Genomic DNA, 15,224 nt, shown 5'->3' with positions numbered 1-15,224 from the left:
GCTGAAGTCCCTCTGTAGACAATTCCTCTGAGTATTCCTCCACTAGCTCCTCCACATCACTACTGTCTACCTGAGTACTGTGTACTCAGAGTACCAGAGAACTGTGGACTCGGCTATAGTGACAATGTCATCAACCACAGGATCAGTCAAAGGCTCAGCTCTTCTATACACCCTTCAAAGTCTCTCTCCTGTATAATTTTAGGCCACACTTTCTTCCCAGCAGATCTCAGTGACCTTAGAGAGAGACATTGCCCCAGGATTTCTCAATTAACAGGAAAGAATAGCATATGGGTCATAACTCAAGGGTCCACTGTATTTCCTAAATTGTTTCTCATATTCATAGACATTTCTTTCCCCAGCCAGAATTAGTCAGGGTTTGCCAGAGAGATAGAAACAGAACCATAGGATGGACGGATAGATAGATAGACAGATAAATAGATAGATAAATGCTGCAGATAGAGAGATGAAGGAGATTTATTAGGACAACTGGTGCACGTGATTACAGAGGCTAAGGAGCCCCACAGTTAGCCATCCACAGCTGGATACCCTGGGAACCCAATGGTTTGGCTCCACCCAAGTCCAAAGACCTCAGACCCAGGGAACTGATGGTATAAGTTGCAGTCTGAGGCTGAAGCCCCGAGAACCTGCAGGGCTGGTGGAATACATCCTCGAGTTCAAAGTTCAGCATCCCGATGTCCAAGGAGTGTGTCCCAGCTGCGTTAGTGAGAGAAGAATCGCCTTTTTATTGCTGACTGGTTGGTGCCCACCCACACTGTGGGTGATCTTCCCGGCTCAGTCCACCAGCCCACATGCCCGCCTCCCCCGGAAATGTCCTGCAGACACCCTCAGAAACAACCCTTCATCAGTTCTCTGGGTTGGTGGACACCTAAAACCAGCCATCACCCCGCCCCACTCCTAACTTTAGGAACACAGGTTAAACAAGGGTCAGTGGGTTGCTCTGACTTTGCTCTCGTGGGCTTGGATGTCTAGCGCTCACAGTGGCCTTGCAGCGGGTACATGGCGTGCAGCCTTTCCCACCTGCACTGGGTCCCGGAACCTTTCCCCGGGCCTCTCAGGGGAGTATGCTGCAGAAGGGATGTCGGAAAAGTGCTGCTTGGACACCACCTCTCTCCCTGGGGCGACACTTGGTGAAGACTCCTGAGTCCCTGTCCTTGGGCTGGGGCTGAGCAATGCTTTCCCGTGACACCTCCTCTCCAGAAAGGCTGGAGCACAATCAATTAGGCGACCACTGTCCTAATCAGTCCTGAGGCTATGCCCTGGCCACTCAGATTAGACCTGAGTGTTTCCCGAGTCAGCACAGGCATTGGCAAGCTGTTTCTTGGAGTGAACAAGGGCTGCATTTATTTGCTCTGTACTAATTCATACCAGATCTGTGCTGTAGAGGGGCTCCTGCTGCAAAGTTGGAGTGCTGACCCCAGCTTCCCCACGAATGACTGTAGCCCAGTCAACTTTGGACTCCACCTCTGTGCTCTCTCTATTGGCCCAAGGCCTCCCAGCCCTGCTCCTGTGCTTGGTGACATAGGGTAGTACATTAGGCACCTGTCTCCTCTCTCTGGCATAACTGCAAAGTCTTTCAAGACAGAAACTTTGTTTGCTTCTTCCTTGTATTTTCTATATCAGTCCTCCCCAGTGCCATGCACACCAAGGCTGATGAATTATTTTTGAAAATAACTTTATGGGAAGGGGTAGGTATTTATAACCTCTCTCTCTCTCTCTCTCTCTCTCTCTCTCTCTCTCTCCTCCTGTCAAGCAAAAGTATATATTACTCAGTGGCAGTTCTGCAACCAGTGTACTCACGGTGGGGATGTATTCACTCTGTCCCGAACTTCCCGTGCCTCCCATGCAGCAGGCACCCAGCGAATGCTAGGGTGGGGGCACCATCGCCCATCTGGTGAATATCCACAGGCTAGGGGTCCTCGGAGACCGTGGGCTCTGGCTCCCTTCACTCTACTTAGAAAGCTGTCCCATGCAAAGGTGGGACTCAAGCTGGGTCTGCTGCCCTTTCTTGGCTCTTCACTGGCGATGTGGTCTCCTCTGTAAATTAGGGTTAATGAGTTCCCTTCCTGGCCTCCCTGAGGCCCCCTCAGTGGACAGTGTGCATGCAGAAGGCTCAGTACGGTACCTGGTACTCTGACGGCCCAAGGTGTGGCGGTTATCATTGCTCTGCAGACCTCCTTCCACCCCTATGTCTTGGAAACTGGAACGGTGAGGTGGATTTCTCTGCATGTCTAATGTCTATCAGTGTCTTACACGTAATGGGGCCCAGCAAGCATTTGAGGATGATAACCAGCTGTCTGATTACTCAGGTAGCTTTCATCTTATGGCCCCAAGTGACATTCCCTCTGTCCCCTTCTTAGGGATGCTGGATGTTGAATCTGGCAGAAAACGGAATTCTTACATGACTTTGCTCCTCCTGCCTCAATTTCCCCCTTTGGCCCACCAAGCTTGGCTGGAGGGAGAAGATGCAGTGAGTCTTGATTGATGGATTCATTAGGGCTTGGAAAGAGCCCTTGGTGCTCAGAGCCAAGCACTGTTATTTAAAGAACACTGATGGGAGAGTGGAGTTAGGCATTCAAATCGTCCTCAGAGGACCAGCCAGGCAGCCAGTCAGTGTAGGGCATTTAGAGAGCTAATTCCTTGCTTCAGTATTTAAGGCCTCTGAAAAAGCTACATCCATCTTCTAGGAAGGAAAAAAATGTTCTTGCATCTTCCTGCTATCTAGAGATTATTTAGTGCTCTGATATTGACACCACTTCTGTAGAAAGATTTAAAGATAAAAATGCAATGTATTCAAGTGCTGATCATTTTTCATCGTCACTTAGTGACAGGACAGCCTGGAGTCAATTGCAGCAGATTTATCTTTTGCGCTATTGATTGTGTGCCTCTGGGCCGCAGCTATTTGCAAATACCTGGCTCCTTCTCCTCGGGCACGGTAAGGGGGGATGGGAGGGCGAGCATGAAAGGAGGGACCGTGGGGACCCCGCCTCTGGACATCTGCTCTCCAGAGAGCACAGCTGGCCATGGGTGACCGGTGAGCACCCTGCTGCCTGATCACCATGGAAAGCCCCTGAATTGCAAGGGACAGAAAGGCCCAGCATCATCTGCGTCCCGAGGCTTATTAAAAATGTGCAGAGCTGGAGCTTCAGCCTTCTGTGAAGTTCCTCTCTCTCCCCAAAAAGCATAAGGGTCAGCAGCTCCCAGACTGGGAGGCAGTGGAGCTGGGGCACCCCGCACTTCCCTGCCACTTCCTGCAAAGGTCACATGGGGGTGGGGGAGGGCAGGGAGGCTGCTGGGGTCCAGCGGGAGCAGTGGTTCCTCTTCTGCATTTTTTCAGAGAAGGCTGAGCCTCAGGAAGGTGAACGCCTTGCCCCGAAAGCCAGCCTTCCCTCTGTAATCATTTCCTCTGCCCTGTGCCCTTTGGAAGCCACTTCCTGACTCACTTTCCTTCAAAGCCAGCTCCAACCCAACAGTCTCCCTATTAGGAATGGTTCTCACCAGACTTTTAGCACCCTCTTAAGAACAACTACAGAAAAAGGAAAATGAGAAAAAGCATGGGGGTGAGAGGCAGGAAGTTTCTAGACCCAGCTCCGCCATAGGCCTGCTCAGGGATCTTGCTGCTTAGTTTCCACAGACCTCAGTGACCTCACCTGTAAGATGGGTTCCCAGGAAAGAATACTGAGATAAAAGCATCAAGCGTTGCTCCTCAGTTCAGCCATGTTGTAAGTACTTGTTGAGACTGGATTATGGTTGGGGCACCTGCTCCCTTCTGTGAGCTTGGATGTCTTCTATGGCAGTGGAAAGTTCTGGGCTTTGGAGACAGAGACCTGGGTTCCAACCCTGCTGTGACCTCTTGCTCATTGTGTGAGCCCAGGCAAGACTTTTAGCATTTCTGCCCTGTCTGCTTGTCTGTACTATTGAAACGATTACTTGTGCCTCATAGGGCCAGCGTGGGTCATGAGAACACTTCTTTTCCCTCATTATGTGGCCCAGGCTGGTCTTGAACTCAGCAATCCTCCTGCCTCAGCCTCATGAATGCTGGGATTACAGGTGTGCACTGCTATGCTCAGCGTGAGAGCACTTACGTAGACTCTCAGAGGTCCCCGGCCCAGCAGGACGCAACACTGGAGTCGCTCGGGTGAGTTTGGTGCCTGTTCTGGTCTGGGTTCTCCACTCAGCATGCGCTGGCTGACATGGGGGATCCCAAGCCCCCCTCCCTAAGCCCCACCCTCAAAGCCACTGCAGACTCGAAGCCTCGGGGGCCCTAAAAGGCAGAGCTGCAGCTCAGGAAGGCTGAGGTTTAAATGCTGTAAGTGCTGAGGGTTTCTAAGAGGCCCCTCTCTCACTGTCACAGACTTTCCCTGGTATTTAGTCTGCACCCTCCGCTCCCTGCCTCCCTCCCTTACACCGCCTCCCAGGATTCTACCCTCTCCAGTCCTGACCTCCTTTTCCCTGTGGACAATCAGGAAACAAGGGTCTCATCCCTCATCCTCCGGGCCCAGGACACCGGGGCAGGAAGCCCTTAAAGATGATTCAGCTTCCTGTCTTCTTATTTTATAAATCAGGAAACTGAGCCCCAGACCTCAGCAAGGTCAATGGTTTCACGCTAGTTTGTCCTTTTAGAAATAAATACATAGAAAATTAAGCAAAATGAAAGAAATCTTTGGATTTCAGTGCATAAGATAATCCATGTTACTGGCATGGTTAAGGCCATTTGAGCAGAGGTCTTAGCTTAGTTTCCCAAGTGCTTGCTGCCGGTCAGCAAGGGGGGGCGGGGGGCGAGACGTTAAGGACCCTCTCCATGGTCACAGAGCAAGCTGTAGGCACAGCTGGGCTTCAAATCCAGGTCTTTTTAAAATTTTTATTCCAATCAGTCCGTGTTTGCAGTGGACCATGATTCCTTTCCTTGTGGGGAGTTGATGTGGATGCAGAACACATCTTCATTCTTTTTCATCCCCTCCTCCTCCAGGTTTTCTTAACTCAAAGCCTGTCACTTCCCCCTAGTGACTTTTGAGATCGGAGGTCAAGAAAGTGGCAAGAAAGCACCAGAAGCTCAAATTCCTAAGACAGGGGAAGAAAGGGCAAAGTGCTGTCTTTGGGAACCAAGACATTTGGCCTGAGTGTCAAGGACATAAAGGGACAGCAGTTTGCTGAGGGGCTTCTGCTGTGCTCAGGGAGCACCCGGAGCAGGACTGGGGCTTATTCACCTTGATCTCCACTGAGCCTGGTGCAGAGAAGGAGCTCTGTAAACGCCCGGTGCATACTAAATGAGGATGTGGAAAACGGTCTTACCAAAGGGAAGACCAGGGGGACAGTGGCACAGGGGGTGCAGGCCTCTCCGCCACGGCATGCCCGCCCAGGAGAACGTGCTGAGGTGGCGTTGGCACCGCCACAGAGGACGGAAGTTACAAACAACTGGCTAAGACGCCAGAAACTGCTAGGCAAGCCAAGGAAAACCTGCCCAGGCCTCCGGACTTTAGCCCTATCCCTTCTCCTAGTTAACCTCCCATCAACTCTGCCCATGGCGCAGTCCATAAATACCTCCACACTCGAGGCTTGGGTTTCCTGTCTCCTCACACTTGGCTGCCTCATGAAGAGTCTTTCTCTTCTGAAAAAATGTGTGGTTTCAGTGATCGGCATACTGCAGGCTAGGCAAAATGCCCCTGTTTCGGTATCACTGGTTGTGTGCATCACTAATTGTCCTGTGCGTACTAATCAGGTGGTCCACATCACCGGGATGCTTCTCAAGGGTCAGACAGCACGACACACTTTCAGTGCATTGTTTCACTTGAGCCTCACACCAGCTCCTCAGAGACAGTGTCCATAACAGAGTCCCATTTTGCAGAGGAGAAAACTGAGTCTGGGAGTTATGTGATTTGCCCAAGGTCACACAGCTAGTAAGTGCTGAGGCTCAAACTCCAAACTCAACCTGCTGACGCCAACATCCACGAACTCAGAGGTAAGCAGGACTTGCCCATCTTCTCACTGAATTGCAGATTTGAGACCCAAACCCCCATCGCCCTGAGAGCCACCACTAGAAAAACATTGCTCTAATGCCAGTGTATTAGAACACAACAGTGATCCACATCTGGCTTTCTTGTTCTTTTTATTTGTCTTCATCCTTCCCTTTCCGGGCTTCTTTAATCACTGCCGATCACCTGCTGATTTCCTGTTTGTTGGTGTTGGGTTTTTTCTAATCTGTGTCCAAGGCTTTGGATTCATGTGGTTATCCAGAGAATGTCTTCCTAGAGGAGCATCTAATCACCCCCTTCTTCACAGCCGCCATGGAGGCGGTCGACCACTGAGGCCAGGCAACGTTCATTAGAATGTGAACTCCAGCAAGGCAGGGGTCTGTCCCTTTGGATGCCCAGACCCTGGTGCGGCCTCACAAAATATCTGCTGAGCCAATACGTTGTCTATAGAGCGAAAACGGCTTTGGCATCTCCAAGCAAAGCGAAGCATCTTTTGCAGTGCAGCACAGTCCAATCTCCCTGGTTCCCTGGTCTCTGCTGTTTCTCTCTCTCTGGTCCAGAAAACCACAAGGAGCCTGCCTCTTGTGTCAGCTGTCTGGCCCGAGTTCAGGGACCTGCCTGGGCCAGCCTGTCCTGGCCACAGTGCCCTGCTGGGGTATGAAGCTTCTGGGTAATGGACATCGGAGGAGCTAGGACGATCTTGCAAAGGAAACTCCTTCTATGGACTTTTTGCGCAAGCAGAGGAACCAGGGCCGCAGCAACCCATGTGGTCCAGGATAGAGTTCTGGGGTGCATGAAGGAACTGGGGTTGGAGCAGGGACCTGGCCATTGGAATGTGTGCCCCTTCTTGATCAGCAAGCCAGTTTCCCCCACATCACACTTCCAGCTAAGATTGCTCTCTGCCTGAACCTCATTCAGCATTATTTTTGCATTGTTCTTCTCCCCAGGGGAATATCCTGTTTTAGACTTTCCTCCCAATTGAATTTGTCTTTCTTCCTCTGAGACTAATCTTATTTTGTTATTTTCCATTGATGCCTTTAAACCCCCTTTGAGGCATCTGCATTACTTCCCTGCCCTTCCAGGCGACGACACCTTCCAATTAAGGCTTTTATGCAAATTTCGTTAGTGTGTGTTGACTCCATCTTTCAGATCATTGTTAAAGATGTTAAATGGGACCAGAGCGAGGGCCTGTTCCACACACCTTCAGCTGGGCCGTGCTCTGTTGCCTGTCTTGGCTTTGTGTCTGTGCACTATTCCATTTGCAAAGGGAGTTCTTTGCCAACCAGGTTTGAATTCATTCCGCAAGGAAAGTTGCATAATATATTATGGCAAATGTTTTAATAAAATCTAATCTTATCGCTCACTGCAGTCGCCTGCCTATGTGGCCTCAGCAGGAGAATGAATAAACTTAGGTGACCTGTTTGCTTTCAATAGAAACTCACATTGCTAGGGAGCCCACAGTCTTTGTGATGAATGTCCTTGAATATCTCAGTGTCCCTTGGCTGGCTGGCCAAGAACGTGTATTAAATATGGACTAGACTCAGGCTTTACCTGCTCTGGGAAGAGCTGTCAGATGGGAAAAGTAGTGGGATTACTCCATTTTCTGTTGCTGTAACAAAACATTGAGTTGGGGTATTTTATAAAGAAGAGAGGTTTATTTGGCTCAGAATTCTTGAGCCTGAAAGCAGGCAGCGCCATTGATTTGGCCTTGGGTGAAAGCCTCGTGGTGGATGGTGCGGTGGTACGAACATGAGCAAGAGGGACCACACCATGAGACAGGAAGCCAGGGAGCACTCCGTAGGGCAGGCTCTTCGTTTAGAGCAGCCTGCTCTCGTGGGGACCAGCCAGGGTCCCAAAAGAGCTCCTCTACTCCCTCCTTTCCCAGTGACTTAGTCACCTGGTGCTTAACCCCAGGGGACGCCCTCCAGACATATTCAAACCAGAGTGGTGGCCCTGGTCCTGGAGAATCTCACAGTTCAGGAGAAGAGTCCCTCACCCCGGCCCAGCAGACTCGAGCAGATGAGGAATCTGAGAAGAGTGGTATGCAGTTGAGTACAGGCTCTGTGTGAACACCTGTAAGTGTGGCCACTGTGGGACATTTCCAACGTACACAAAATGAAACGAGTCTCCACGCATCCATTACCCAGGGCAAAGAGCTGTAGCACCCCCATCTCCCCGCCCTGCTTCCTTGGTTGCAAAGACCAAATCCCTCCCAGCATTTCACAGCCCCTGGGGTTACTTCACTGCCATCTAACAACAGAAACTTTGTTTCTTATAACCACAATGCCATCCACACATCTGACACAGTTAAAGATGGTTTCCTACGACACAGCATCTATTAACGGGTTCTCATTCAACTTTTCCCGGTAGAAAAAAAAAAGGTCTTTTTACAAAAGTTGGTGAATTGGAGTCAGGACCCCGCGAGGGACCACATCTTGCATTTGGTGGCCATGCCTCTTAAGTCTCTTAACCCATAGCATATTCTTGTTAAAATACTGTTTATTTTTTGAAGGCAGTCAATCATGTACGGTGTAGAATTCCAGATGTCGTCCAGTTAAAAAATATTTTTTTATATAAAATATGCACACAGGGCCAGGGATTTAGCTCAGTGCTTTCGCTGCCTGCTACACAAGCACAAGGACCCGAGTTTGATCCCCCGTACCAAAATAAATAAATAAATAAATAAAATATGCGCACAGAAAGATAAACCTGGAGGTTAGAGTCAGAGGAACTGGGAATGCCCAAACAGTTGAGTCAAGGTTCCCAAGCTGGAGGGAAGCCTTGGCATTCATACAAACCCAGCTGCTCAGCCTTTAGCCACACCCCAAACACAGAGGCCCGGCCTGTAGGAGGGTGACAGGTACGTGAACCCTTTACTAAAAACCCCTCACTTTGGTATTCTTTTATATAACAAATCATTCTTGTGCAGATAAAAAAGTAGTGTCCAGCTTATTTACAAATAGATAGCAAATAGCTACGGCCCCATATGTGCTATGCTTGGGAAGAGCCCCAAAGTTAGAGAAAGCCATAAAGAGAAGGAAAGCAAGGGAAGAGAAAAGAAAGGGCAGGAAAGGAAGGACAAAAGGAACAGTCAGCGGCCCAAGGAAATTCCAGTTGGAATTAAACAGTGAGGAGGTTGGAAGTAGGTTATAGTTAAAAGCAAAAACGACCGAAGTTTGCTAGACTGGAACATGGCTCCAGCATCTCTCAACTGTTTTTCTTTCTTTTTTTTGTACCAGGGATCGAACTCAGGACCTTGCGATGGTGGAACCACTGAGCTAAATCCCCGGCCCTCTCAACTTTTTTTCTTTGAACTAGGATCTCACTGTGTTGCTCTGGTTATCCTTGAACTTGGGCCTAGGCCCAAGGGATCCTCCTGCCTCAGCCTCCCTAGCAGCTGGGACTACAGGTCTGCCATGGAAGCCAGGGTATACGTCTAAACTCGGAAGTCAGGGAAGGAAGTTCAAGCTGTGGGACACCCTGAGACAGAGCATCTCTGTGTCATACACATCTGGGTGGGAATCTGGCCTGTTTGGGCCCAGGGCCTTTGCCTTCTGAGCCTCTCCTTCCTAGGGCCTGGGGTAGGAGGCTTGTCTCCAGGGTGCTGTGTGTGTGAATCCCAGTGCTGTGGGGAGAGGATCAGCCCTCCGTGTGTGGCATACACCTGGGGGTCCCTGGGGCAGAGCCACATGCCAGCCAACAACCCACGCTTCTGCCAACAGCTGGTTGTGGCGTGGGAAAATCTATCAAATTGATCAGCTCTTGTAATGGGTTGATGGGGATAGGGCATAAAACATGGGACTAAGCAGGAGAGAGGGAGAAGGCACTGTCAGCCCTGAGTGAGGCAGCCTCGCTACAGGCTGCAGCTCTGGGTGAGCAGCTCGAGAATAGCTCTTCTGTCCTCTCCGAGACACGGTACCACATTCAGATCACTTTGCATTTCTGGTCCGATTCATCTGTTATAGTTTTCCCAAAGTACTAAGTAGGTTAGGAATACCTCTAGGGCTCGGGCAGCTGGGGCCCTAATGTGCTGATGGTGCACTTGTTTAATCGAGGGACCCAAGTGAAGGGACCCAGGCCAGGGGAGCCCCACGGCCCCTCCTCAGCTATCCTGTGCCTCTGAGCCCCTCAGGATAACACGCAACCCTTCTAGGCCGGGCCCTGCAGGCCTGTGCTGGTACAGCCTCATCGCAAGGGACAAGGATGCCAGCCTGCCCACCTGCCCCTCTGGCACCGCCAAGGAACTTGCGGGAACAGTTGAAAGCCTATCCCAAGGGAACGGCAAAGGGAACGTGATGTTATTGGCATCATGTGAGGACGTATGGATCGGAATTCATAACTGCTGGGTTCCTCGTCTTTCTCCAGCCCTTCCTGAATGCCAGCTTCCTGTGGACATGAGGTTGGCACGGGCAGCGGGTTGCCCCGGGGGTTAGCAGACCACGCCCGGGCCCCTGGTCTTCTCCTCCCCACTGGCTGGTTCAGAGATGGTGCTTCTCAAGTCCAGTAGAAACCCATGACTTAGAGCACCTGTCCCTGCTTCCTCCCAGGGCCCCGCTGAACCACAATGATCCCGAGTCAGGACCCTCAGGGTTAGGTTTCCTGGGGGTGGGGGAGCCATCTGCACCCACGCGGGACGCCTGTGCCATGGCTCCTGTCTGGATTCAGAAGACCAAAATCGCTGTGTTCATGAGGCTGAGGCTCCATCTCGACTCCCAGCTCACCTGTTTGGACAAAGCGCTCCAGGTCCTGGCGGGGGGAGAAGGCAAGAAAGCGAGAGATTTCTGAGTCCTTCCAAGGCAGCAATTCAGACAGAGCTCTTTACTGCTATCGATTTCCAGCAATCGATGCTTCTTTCCAATAAGCAAGTCTCCTCTTCCACCCTTCTCTCCACCAGCCCTGAAAATAAACCTGGCTGGGCATGAAGAACCCTCCCCACCTATGGTTAAGTTTTCTCAAAGCTGACTTGAGTTTCTTTTACCAAGTGGGGATTTCCTCTGCCCCCGCCAGTGACCCTCGATGCTGAAAAGTAGAATAGAAAGCAGCACCAGTCTGGATGTCCCTGCGATGCATGAAGGTGACACCAAGCCAGCCACTGGCCCATGAAGATCCACACCCCTGCACGCTCTTCTGGAGCTGAAGCCAAGGTAGACACATCCGTGTCTCCAATTGCATCATTATTTTATTAATAATTGAGCGTTGGGTGGGCCTGTTCTGCTGTTAGGTGGCTTCTGGGGCTCAGGTTATCAAGATCCTAATGCTACCAATTTATCAGCCCTTCTGAGGGAGGTCAGAAGCTTCGGGAAGTTGCAGAGGAGACAGACCTGGAATGCCAGGGAGGAAACACAGACTGGCTTGTCCTCAGGCCGGGGCCAGCCCAGGAACCTGAAGGGAAGACTGTGGTGTAGGCCTTGGGGTAGTTTGATCCCCCAGGGTCCCAGGGCAAACTTGATGTTGTGGGGTTTTCGAAGCTGGCACAGGGCCCCTCAGTGGAGCCTCCTGATGTGCTACTTTTCTATCTGCCAACATGTGGGATGTGTGGGCCGGGGCGAGCTGAAGGGCTTTAGGGAAATCGGGCCTGGTGTAGAATAACTCCAGGCCATGCACGGAGACGAGTCCTTTTCACAACTCTCTTGCAACCTTCACATTGCTTAAAGGCAAAGTTTGATTGCTCTGGGGTCTTTAATGCCCCCTAATACCTGCTAATCTTCCTTCCTATGAAGAAGCTGGGTGTCCTTGGGCTCCCAGCCTGCAACTGAATGGAGCTCTAGAAATTGACAGTATCAGTGGGTTTTCATCATATTTAGTTTTATATCTTTATTTTAATTATCCTATGTTTGTAGCAAGTTGTACTGATTTCCCATTTACCATGGTGATATACAGTTTCCTTTTAAAGCACATATATTTAAGTTAAACATCAGATGATTTGCAATAAAAACATTATAGAAGTAAGAGTCTAGGGATATGAAGGGGACCTGGAAGTGCTGGGAGTTCAGGAACCTCCATGGTCATAGGAGCGGAGGACCTTGAAAATTGTCACCCACCCCCCACCTCCAGGGGCGCCAGGAGGAGAAGGTGGGAGCGGGGCAGGAGCCACTCAGGGAAACAGAAGATCACAAGTTTCCCCCTGTCTCCTGCTTTCATCTCCTCCCCTCACACCCCATCTCCAAGCACAGGTGAGGAGGGCTCCCTTGGACATGCCACAGATGCGCATTCTGTCTAGCTAGCCCTCTGCTCCCAAACTCCTGATGTCCAAACCCACCTTCCTGTAGAGAACTGCAATGGTTGGTCCATAAGTACCACATGACTCAAACCAGGCCAATGGAAATTCTTCCCTGGGCATTCCAATACTGAATTCAAGAGGAAGACGTTTTCCCCTTTGTAAGGAATTACAAGGCTGTGGATGGCTCCCTAGGTTTTCTGGCTGACAGAATGGGTCCACCCACTAAGAAGAGTTGAGACAAGAGAGGGAAAGGTAGAAAGAGAAACCCATTGCCCTTTCAAGTCCCTGGAGCCAGGGAAGCCTTCCACCAACTTCTCCCTTTCCGGTGTCTCCCCACCTAAGCCAATACCTGACCTTGGTGTGCAGGCTGATTTGGGGTAGATTTCTGTCACCTTCATCTAAAAGAGCCCCATCAAATTAGCCAATCAATGGTGCTCAACATTAGGAGATGCTGATGAAAACCACAGTGAGGTGCCATTTCACACACACTAGGATGGCTGGGATGGAAAAGGCAGGTACTATTAAGCATTTCCAGGAACACAGGGACAATGGGACCTTCTTACACTGCAGTGGGGTTGTAGAATGGTGCAGCTACTCCCCCAAATAGGTGGCCATTCCCCAAAAGGTGAACCACAGTTACTGTTTGATCCAGCAATTCTGTTTCTAGGTAGTTGCCAAAGAGAAATGAAAACACATGCCCCAAAACATGAATGCAAAAACTTGTAAGTGGATGTTCATAGCAGTATTATTTACCACAGCCCCAAAGTAGTAGCAACTCAACTGTCTATCGATATGTAGTCAGCGGGCAAGCACAATGAACAGTGCTATCTCAGCTCACAAACTTAATTCTTTCCATGATTCTGGTGGCAGAATTTCTTCCAATAAAAAAAGATGAAGAACTGATGCCTGCTGCAGCGCAGATGAACTTGAAAGCACGCTGCTAAGTAAAATAAGCCAGTCACAAAGAATCAGGCATTACAGGATTCCATCTACAGCAAAAGTCCAGAATAGGCAAATTCTTAGAGACAGGAAGTAGATTAACGGTTGCCAAGGGCTGGGGTGATGGGGAGGAAGCAATGGTTAAGGAGACTGGGGTTTATGTTTAGGATAATGAAAATGTTCTAAAATTGATTGTGGTGATGGATAGGCAACCCGGGAATATGGTAAAAGCTGTTAAATGGTATAATTTAAATGGATGATTTGTGTAGCATGTGGATCATGTTTCAATAAGGCTGTTAAAAAATAGCTCTGAATAGCATAATGATTATTTGTTATGGCTTTTATCTAGATGTCCCCCTAAAGCCTCATGTGGTCATAGCTGGGGTTTTGTGGGGGTAGCTGGATCTAGGGTATTTGATAATGGGGTTAAGTGTGTGATGCTGGGATTAAGGGTGCCCCACCCTGGGAGTAGGTGGCACCAGTCAAAGGGAGGGTAGCCTGGGTGAAATATAAAGCCAGACTGGGTTGCTGCTGCTGCTTTTGCTGCTGCTTCACTGCCTTCTGTCTTCTGCCTGCCACACCATGAACTGTTTCTCCTCTGCAATGCCTGCCTGCTGTGCCACCTTGCCTCAGAGCCAGCTGACTGTGGACTGAAACCTGTACAAGCTGTGAGCCAAATAAACCTTTCCTCCTTTAACTTTGGGTGTTGGGTGCTTTGTCTCAGCAACAAGAAAAAATAACTAAGACATTTTTGGTATGATTTTGAAAGAAGATTTGGGAGAATAGTTTGATTTTGGAGTTCATGAAAATCCATGTAGTCACTCTGTCTGGACTGGGGTCCATCTCAGGCATTGCTCTTCTCCCTCGGCTGGTCAGGTCACCTCCTTGGGTTCTGCTGGCTATTGGCCCTGGACTTGGTGGAGGTCACCCCAGGACCTGAGAGGCCAGGGAACAGAGAGTGGGACTAGGTGGCTGTTTCCTGTCTTCTGTTCCCCGTGGGGTTTGAGCATATACCGAAAAGAGGGAAGGGAGGGAAGCACATCCCGCCTGAGCAACTTTATGGTTTATTTTTTATGTATTTTTCATTTTTTGGTACTGGGGATCAAACTCGGGACCTTGTGCTTGTAAGGCAGGTATCAGAACCACTGAGCTAAATCCCCAGCCTCTCAGTGGAGCAACTTCAACAAAATAAAAAGTAAAAAGTGCTGGAGACATAGCTCAGTGGTCAAGTGTCCCTTGGTTCAATCCCCAGTAGAGTTAAAAGAGTTAAAAGAGTTGAGAAGAGCCTGGGAAAGCTCTAGCCTGTGGGATAGAAACAGTATGGAGGGGTGCGGACACTGAGTCACCTACTGTCCTTTCTGGGACCAACTGGCTGTGCATCCTGGACAAAACCCGCCCTCCTGTCCCGATACTGCCCTGCCAGGCTTTAGCCGCAGGGAATTCCAAGGTTCCAAAATCCAGGCTCTGTAGGGGTCACCCCAGCAGCCCGAGTCCCCTCCACACTCTGCCACTCGTCCTCCGTATTTACCTCCTAGGCCCCGTGTGCAAACACACTTCTCTGTGCACACCCACCCGCATGTGTGCATGCACATGTGTATCCTTATCCTCCCCTTTCCTTTTTATTTTTCTCACTGTGCTGCGATGGCACAATTCACCAAGTGACCCCCTTTCACCATTTTCAGGGTGCAGTTAAGTGGTGCTAAATACATTCCTGATGCCGTGCAACCTTCGCCTCCAGCATCTCCAGAGCGTTTCCTGTCCTGCAGATCTGAGACTGTCCCCATGGGTCCATAGCTGCTCCCTCTCCTGGCCCCGGCACCTACCCTGCTACTGTCTGCTCCATCCTCCCGACCAGTCCAGAAACCATGTGTGTGTCAGTGGCGCCCGGGGCCCTGTCTTCTCTGGATGGGCTTCCTCCTTTAGCCTTCTGGCCCTGGGGTCCCAGCTGCAGCCCATAGCAGTCTCCTCCCTCTGGGAGGCTGACTTCCACTCTGCCGCACACTTACACCACACTCTGCTCACATCCCTCTGTCCAGAACAACTCTGCTGAGAATGTGGGTGTGCAGAGACCTTGT

General features: G+C 50.3%; 1 long non-coding RNA gene across 4 annotated transcripts; it reads left to right on the top strand.

Annotated features, from left to right (window-relative positions):
* Positions 1 to 3,397: 3,397 nt before the first annotated feature.
* LOC147826039 (uncharacterized) lies at positions 3,398 to 13,840 on the top strand. Of its 4 annotated transcripts, none has more exons than XR_015439809.1 (4): positions 3,398 to 3,740; positions 4,012 to 4,156; positions 5,864 to 5,977; positions 9,230 to 13,840. It is a non-coding gene; the product is annotated as an uncharacterized LOC147826039 (long non-coding RNA). The 4 variants fall into 4 exon arrangements; XR_015439810.1 differs by having other exon boundaries at positions 5,864 to 10,389; positions 10,998 to 13,840; XR_015439808.1 differs by lacking the exon at positions 5,864 to 5,977.
* The last annotated feature ends 1,384 nt before the right edge of the window (positions 13,841 to 15,224 follow it).

This window comes from Heterocephalus glaber, unplaced genomic scaffold (assembly GCF_053883595.1).
Source record: "Heterocephalus glaber isolate CG9 unplaced genomic scaffold, H.glaber_assembly_v1.0 deba00001479, whole genome shotgun sequence".
NCBI lineage: Eukaryota > Metazoa > Chordata > Mammalia > Rodentia > Bathyergidae > Heterocephalus > Heterocephalus glaber.
This window is presented reverse-complemented; position numbering and strand designations above follow the sequence as displayed.